Source organism: Equus quagga, chromosome 6, assembly GCF_021613505.1.
Source record: "Equus quagga isolate Etosha38 chromosome 6, UCLA_HA_Equagga_1.0, whole genome shotgun sequence".
In the NCBI taxonomy this organism is placed as follows: domain Eukaryota; kingdom Metazoa; phylum Chordata; class Mammalia; order Perissodactyla; family Equidae; genus Equus; species Equus quagga.
Window position 1 is genome coordinate 45,121,465 of NC_060272.1, and position 8,060 is coordinate 45,129,524.

Genomic DNA, 8,060 nt, shown 5'->3' on the forward strand with positions numbered 1-8,060 from the left:
ACGCATAGATCACTTGGAAGACTGGCATGTGGTTGCCTACATATAAATGAAAAAGAAACACAGGTAAAATGTAAAACATAGTGAATTGTGAGATAAAAGTAATACAAATATGAAAAGTTAGACAAGACAACCACAGAATTCTTAAAGTAGCATGTGACATTTCAAAGAGAATCATAGAGATCTTTCTCGTCTTCTGGATTAACTGACACTTGAACTGAATCTTCAACAAACTTTATAGTGGATAACAGTATATGAGTATAAGTATAAGAGTATAAGAGTACTGACTATGTGGTGTGCACTGAGCATGGTGTTCAAAGTTAAACCAAATATAATCCTTGTTCTCTATGGGAGTTAGGACAAGTAACCCAGCAACTATACTGTACTGAAATAAATCATAGATATAAGATATGCTAAGTGAGTAGAGAGGAAGACGCTGGCTAACACTGTGCTCATGCATTTGTGTGTGTGTGTTGGTGGCGGTGGGGGGCAGTGCATATGTGTTAATATAGCAAGAGGTAAGGACTAGGGAAAGATGAGTTAACAGGGGAGGAGATGCTTGAGAGGGGAAATAAACTTTGCCTTTAGCTCCTATAATTTTCTTTTGTAACACTTTTCTTCATTTCTAATTTTATAAGTGTGCAATTGTATAATTAATGCCTATACTTCCCACTAAAATGCAAGCTCCTAATTAGCTCATGTAAACTTCTAATTAGCTCATGTCTGTTTTGCCCTCTATTATTTATGCTAGCTGAAAACCACTGCAAAGTTTTAAGCCCAACCTTAACTCACCAAACTATCACCAATTTGTCCACTATCACATAAAAAGGCACAGAAAAAGAGTTTGCCATTCATGTAGGATGTGTCCGTAGTAACGCCTCTGTAGTAAGGAGCCTTCAGAGAGCCAGCAGAGAGACACTGATGGGTTCACATCCTGGTCTCATTCTGGGTTCTCTAATCTACATTTTCTCCAAATTTTATCATCACAAATCTTTCAAACTTGATCTTTTTAAGCAGTTTACAAGCTGATAATATTGTTAGCTACTTTCCACATATCAAAGTAGAGCTTAACCTCATGTTGTCTCTTTTTTAATGCAAAGTGACCACAAGATATACTGATTGATATTCTGTCCACTGGGAGAATTTGTCTTTTCAACAGGCCTTCAGGAAGACTTCTAAGTCTGGCTCAGTAATGGCAGAGCAATCCATTACTGACTTGTGTTAGCACAGTGTGCAGAGCCACTTGCTACAAAATTTTCCCCTTGGTCATCTGACGCAAAGAACTCCACATTGCTGTATGTTGAAGGAGGATGGGAGTGTAGCAGATGTAGGCCAACAGAATTTTGAATCATTTGCTTACAGAACTTGCTTACATCTTCAGAACATTGGAAACCTTATTTGTAATATACGACTTCTAATAGATAGTGTAATGTTGCTGATTGTGCCCAACCTCATGGAATGGTGGTTCAGTTTGTATTTATTTCTTTTTTTTTTAAAAAAGATTGGCCCTGAGGTAACATCTGTTGCCAATCTTTTTTTTCCCTTCTTCTCCCCAAAGCCCCACAGTACATAGCTGTATATTCTAGTTGTAGATCCTTCTAGTTCTGCTACGTGGGACACCACTTCAGCATGGCTTGATGAGTGGTGCTAGGTCCACACCCAGGATCCAAACAGGTGAAACCCCGGGCCACCGAAGTGGAGTGCGCAAACTTAAACACTCGGCCACGGGGCCAGCCCCCTGTACTCTTTTCATGATAGGAAGCTAGGCTCACAAAGCCATTTGGTATACCCTGTGAATCAAGTCAGGACAGATTTGGAGATTTTTGTTATACAGATAAAAAGGAACTTAGAAAACTAGCCATATGTTTTGGTCCTAATCCCTCATGATCTGTTAGCCCCCACCAAAGACTCCTGTTAGTCAAAATGTTTTCATTACCATGCCAGCCTCTGCTGTATATCAAGGAGCCTTATCCTCCTTACTTTGGGGCATAAAGTGCTGATGCTGGTCCTGTGTCACCCCAGAATCCCAAAGTCCTTCTTGAAATCAGGAAGCCCATTTCAATAGCAGCATCATCCACATTATCATCACTGTAGAATTTATCAAATAAACTAATGCTTTCCTCACTAACGATGCATTTATTGTCATTTCATGGGGCAAGCTTAGAGAGTTACAGAAGAGATATCCACTCCAACATTTCTAGCTACCTTATAACTTGGATTCCAGATTCTGATTCGATACTGTTCAAGTTTAAGTTGCTTGGAGTATCTCTTTTTAAAACTTTTTATTAAGATTATTATAGTTTACAACCTTGTGAAATTTCATTTGTACGTTATTGTTAGTCACGTTGTAGGTGCACCACTTTACCTTTTGTGCCCTCCCCCCACCCCTTTCCCCTGGTAACCACCAATCAGTTCTCTTTGTCTCTATGTTTAACTTCCACCTATGAGTGGAGTCATACAGAGTTTGTCTTTCTCTATCTGGCTTATTTCACTTAACATAACACCCTCAAGGTCCATCCATGTTGTTGTGAATGGGAAGAGCTTATACTTTTTTATGGCTGAGTAGTATTCCATTGCTTGGAGCATTTTTAATTGCTTCTTGATCTCATAGTTTGTGATTTTATGGCTAAACCCTGAAATTAAAAGTTGACCACACTAAATGAAGATGGTATGTCAGAATGTCTTTGTCGTATTTACATTATTGGATCAGGATCTGTAAAACATACCAGTATTGACAACTTTTTATGAATTAAATTCATTTTCTCCCTCATACCATTTCTCCTTCAGTCTCTCTCACCTTAATAAATGGAAATATAATTCACTAGTTTCTCAGACTAAAAACATTGGTGTCTCTCTTTATTTTTATCTTACATTTCATTTCATCAGCAAGTCCTATTGACTCCACCTCCAAAACTTATCCTGAATCTAATCATCTCTCTTCCATTTTTGCTTTTTGAAAATGGTATGCTGTGAACAGCAGTAGGAGATATCATTTGAAACTGTAAATCAGATGCTATTCTTTTACTGTTCACACAGTTTTACTGTTCCAGTGATTTCCCATAGCTATCGAATAAAACACAAATTTTTACCATGACCTACAAGGCCTTACATCACCTGGCCCCTGCCTACCTCTTGAGCCTCATTTCCAATGTTTTCTCTCTCACGCAGTCCACTTCAGTGACACTGTCTGTTTTACTATTTTTCAAACTTGCCAAGATTTCCTGCTTCATTTTTCCTAATGGGTGAGAGACTATCCATTCACACATGTCCCCATCACTCTGCTCTTTCACATCACTCAGGTGTCCGCTTAAGTTCCATCTCCTCAGCGAAGTCTTCCCTGATTACCCAGCTGAAATATCACAGTGCTTCTTCCCCACCAACCATGTTCTTACATAGTACTCTACTTTATTTTTCCTTAATATTTATAACACAAAAGTATATATATTTACTTACTAGTTACACTTTGTTTTGTTCCTCCCATAGAATGTAACCCCAGGAGGGCAGGTACCTTCAGGTCTATCTACTACTATGTCCTCAGCAGCTGGACCAGTGACTGGCATAGTAGCTCAATCACCATTTGTTGAATGACTGAAAGAATGAATAAATAAATAAATGGTTAATTAACTAATATATTATAGTCAAAGGAAAATATAAAAAGTTTCTGAACTAAGGCAGTGAGAATTAGAATGGAAGAGAGGGAACACAAAATATTGCAGAGAAATATTGATGACTGTAAATCATAAGATATAAAGACAGAAAGAGAGAATAGTGAACAATATCTTATGTTTTCGACCTATATTTCCAGGAGGATAATGGTGGCTTTATCCTAGGAACGACAGCGTAGATTATGAACAGATTACCAGTTTTCATGTGTGAGATGAAATGGTAGCTTTGAAGTTGAAGAAAGATAAAATAGTCAATTGGAGAAGAATGAGATTACTCTCAGTAATTTAAAGTTCAAGTAAATCTCTGAAAATTAATCATTAAAAAAAGCAGGGAATACTTACGGTGCCCTGCTTATGTAAATAACTCAATATATGCAGGATGTTCTGTGATTATAACATATCTAGTAAATGAAATTGTCAATAGAGGAGTAAGAAAATAGATTTCAGAGAAGCAAAATTCAGCAGTATTGATTCACCACTGTTCAGAAATAAAAAATAATTTGGGGTAATACAAGAAATTTGGCCCCTTGATAGTGTTTTCTCCCATGTGAGGGAGGAATAATTTACCAGGCTTCTTCACGAAGTACATGAAATATCTCTGGAGGGTATCTACTTCTCTATTCTCTCATTCCATGGTCATCAGGCAACACTTTGATGAATAATTAATTTTCTTATATAGTTCAAATACCAGAAAGTGAGCTGTCCTTGCTAGAAATGTGATCACTGGAGTAAATTAATATATTGGAAATCTGATTTATTTATCAATCTCTTATGAGTTTAGTTAGCATTAACCCAACTTGAGCTTGAGAGCTTAAAAAATCCAAACAGTTGAAAAATTTCTGGACTTTCAAGATGAATATTTTATCTTGGCTGTTTATTGAATTATCAGGCTAGCTATTTAAGGTACCCATACCTAACTGTACATTTTCTTTCCTATTTCAACAAATTCTCAGTCTTCTCACATATTTCAACCATGTAGTAATTGAGGATATTAATTTTCCCTAGAATAATGAATGATTTGTGGGACAATAATAGGAGCTAAGATAATGGAGCTTTGATAACAGTTTAAAAGGAGAGGGCATATGATCCAGGAACTACTCATCCAAGCAAATCTAACTTAGTGATATTTAATGAACTATACTTCTCTTTATTTTCCTTTTTTCCTTAGTTTTTCTCTGGAAAATAAGTGAAACGGTAAATTGTTGAATAAATTAGTATATACCTAAATTTTCATTATTAACCTTTTGCTCATAGACTTTCATTATGAACAGTGGTTTATGAATTTGGTCAAAAAATCTTTTTGAATTGTGTCTAAAGTGTTACAATTTAAATGCTCTTTATACAAATTTATACTTAAAATCTCTAGCATATCTTAAGTTCCTTACAATTTATCCTCTATTTGTTTTTGAATACTACACAGAAATCACAAAAATGTCTAGCACATAACATGTAAAATACTGATTGAATGTTGATGGCCTGAAGGCTCAGTGTGTCAAGATTTCTTTGGTTGCGTTCAACAGGACTTAACCTTGGCTAATGTAGGCAAAATTGGAAGGGTGGGGGTAACTCATTGATTCAAAGGAAAAAGCCATAGAGTAAGAATTTAGAAATAAGTAGAATTAGGGCAACCCTACAAAGCTCAATATACTTGAGAGCATATTATAAAATATCTTATGATAAATATTGTTAGTTTACTTTTTATAACCAGTGGTAACACCTTTGAATATTTCGTTTTCAATCATTTAACTCTATTTTTAATTTTTCTTCCTCTGTTAATATCTATATTTTAAATCCATTTATGTTTTGAATAAAATGCTCATAACAATATGTGAAATACGCACACTCTACGTTCCCCTGTTACAGGGTGTTTATGATTCTTAGTTTTTGTGTGTTATGAAATGAAATAAATGAGGAACGAATTACTATGCAATAGAAAACACTGATGCAGCTGTGATAAATGTAGGTTGCAGACAGTTGCAATCAGTAGTTTAAAGGAGCCGTTTATTAGTGTGTAGCAGAAGAAAAGTACGAGATTAGGAAAATAAAAACAATAACTTGTCATTTCCAAAATGGGCTGTAATAAGATAAAATATCAAAACTAAAACCTCAATCATTACTATTGTTTCCTAAATGTACAGTTAACAAAGGCACATCCATCAAATAACAATAACTAAAAATTATATGCATAAGGGATAATTAGAAAACTAAAATTTTAATAGCAAATAAACATATAAGAATTTCCAAAACACATGACAATAAATACCATTTTTAAATGGTGGATTGTTAATAGAGATTTAACATCTGAAACTTGATTACTGAAAAAGACCTTTTAAACAGTTGACATGTTGCTACGGCAATAACTTCTGTAAAAAATGCAACAGCATCATGGATATGGTTTAGCATATACATAGTACAGCGATATTCAGCACAGTTTATATGGGTGCCATTTCTGTTCTCTTTTGATTTATTTTATCCTCATTTTGGTTCATATTTTCATCCTTCTTTGCTCATCTGATAATTTTTGACTGAATGCCAGATACATCAAATTTCCCTTGCTGAGCACTGGATATTTTCACATCCCTGAAAATATTCTTGAGGTTTGTTTTCAACCCAAACAGGTTACTTGGAAGCAGCCTGAACCTTCCACAGGGCCAGAGGAAGTCTTTAGTCTTGGGCTAATTTTATTTCACTTACTGAGGCAATAGCTTCTGAGTATTCTACTCAACGCCCCGTGCTTTACATTTTCGCACCTTGGCTGGTACAACACAAACTACTCATTGCTCTGTTTGAGCCCTGGAGATTGTTTTCTCTAAACATGTTTCAGGTGGTTTTTTCCCTAACCTCAGGTATTTTCCTCAAACACATGTGTTGATCAGTACTCAGCTAGATACTTGAGAGGGATTCTCTGCCCGTCTCTGAAGTTCTCTTTCTGCACAGCTCACTTCTTACCGGGACTCTGCTGCCTTGGACTCCACAGACGCTCCATTTCATCTTCTCAACTCAGGGTGACAGGCCGGCTCTGCCTGGATTCCACCTCTCTGCACTATTGCCAGGAACGTCTCTTTAGGCAGTTAATGGGGGCACTTTTAGGATTCACCTTATTTTTTCTTTCTCAGGATTCACCGTTTTGCACTATCTCATGTCCAATGTCGGAAATTTTATAGATATATTCCAGTTCTGTGTTGTTTCCTTTTTACTCCCTCTTGACTTGAACTCCTAAATAAAGAGTTTTACATCATCTGGAAAACTGTTTTGTGAATAAGTATCGCCAACTACTGTGAATACTTTCATTTGCATTTCTGTTTAGGGCTGCACCGGTGTCAAGCAGAATTGACCGGAAACAGCTCTGAGTGCCCTGTAGCAGGTCGAACACAGGCGAGATCTCAATATGGGTATACGCATTCCCTGAGTGCCTGCTGCAGGGCTATCACCATGGGGGAAGCCCACCTGGATGTGTCCCTGCTCTACAACTTCATATTGGTCCATTGTGGATTGATGACCTGGGCCTGTCAAAAGCACTTCGTCCAGGCCGCCTAGTTCTACGGGTGCTCCCGGAACCTGGGGCCTTGGATCCAGCGCGTGACCCCGAGTGGGCAGGCAGAGCGAATTTTGGATGAGCCCCTCTGCCTGGAGGACCGTGAGTAGTGGTGCGCAGGCTGCCGCTCATCTTACACTTGCAAATCCAGTGGGCATGGCGCCTGCGACCGGAGTCGGGTGAACAACTGCTGCCCTACAAGGGCCCAGTGCCACTCTTTCCCCCCGTTACTACTCCACCCTCGCTGACCTGTGCGAGAAGATTTGGAGCAACTCCTTCAAGGCGAGCCCTGAGCACCGCAACAGGGGGCGGTACTTCCAGAAGTGGGTGAGCCTGCTCAGGGCAGCCCCAGTGAGGCTAGGACCCGCCCCTTCGCCAGCCCTTCCCCGTTCTGGCAAATTCCCAACATTCTATTGGCCTTCTCTCTGTTCCTGTTATTCCTTTCCCGAGTGTCCCTTCTTCTGGCACTCACACTTCTGCGCTCCCACCAGCTGTGGGCTGGGCTGGGCTGTGGCAGCCTCCTTCCTGGGGCTCTTCCTTAAAAGAAGCACAGACTGGAGTGTTGATGGCACATGGAGGCTGCAGTAGCTGGTGCCTGAGCCTTGGACATTGGGTTCTAGTCCCCCTCCACTGCTCTGCTTTTCCCTGCCTGGGAGGCCTCGGGGACTGGGAGCGCCAAGCTGACCTGCCCCCTCCTGCCTTTAAGGATAATGGGGCTATGAAGTGGGACGCCACGCCCTCTTTGGCTAGTGCACGCCCACCCCTTTCCAGGCCAAAGCTGCTGGTGACTGCCCTGGTCTCCAGACCCATGATTGTGCCTGCTATAAAACGGTAGTTGACTTAAAAAAAAACAGAACAGAAGC

General features: G+C 39.1%; 1 pseudogene; it reads left to right on the top strand.

Moving 5' to 3' along the window:
• The first annotated feature begins 7,094 nt into the window (after positions 1 to 7,094).
• On the top strand, positions 7,095 to 7,739 carry LOC124240718 (sperm-egg fusion protein Juno-like; annotated as a pseudogene).
• The last annotated feature ends 321 nt before the right edge of the window (positions 7,740 to 8,060 follow it).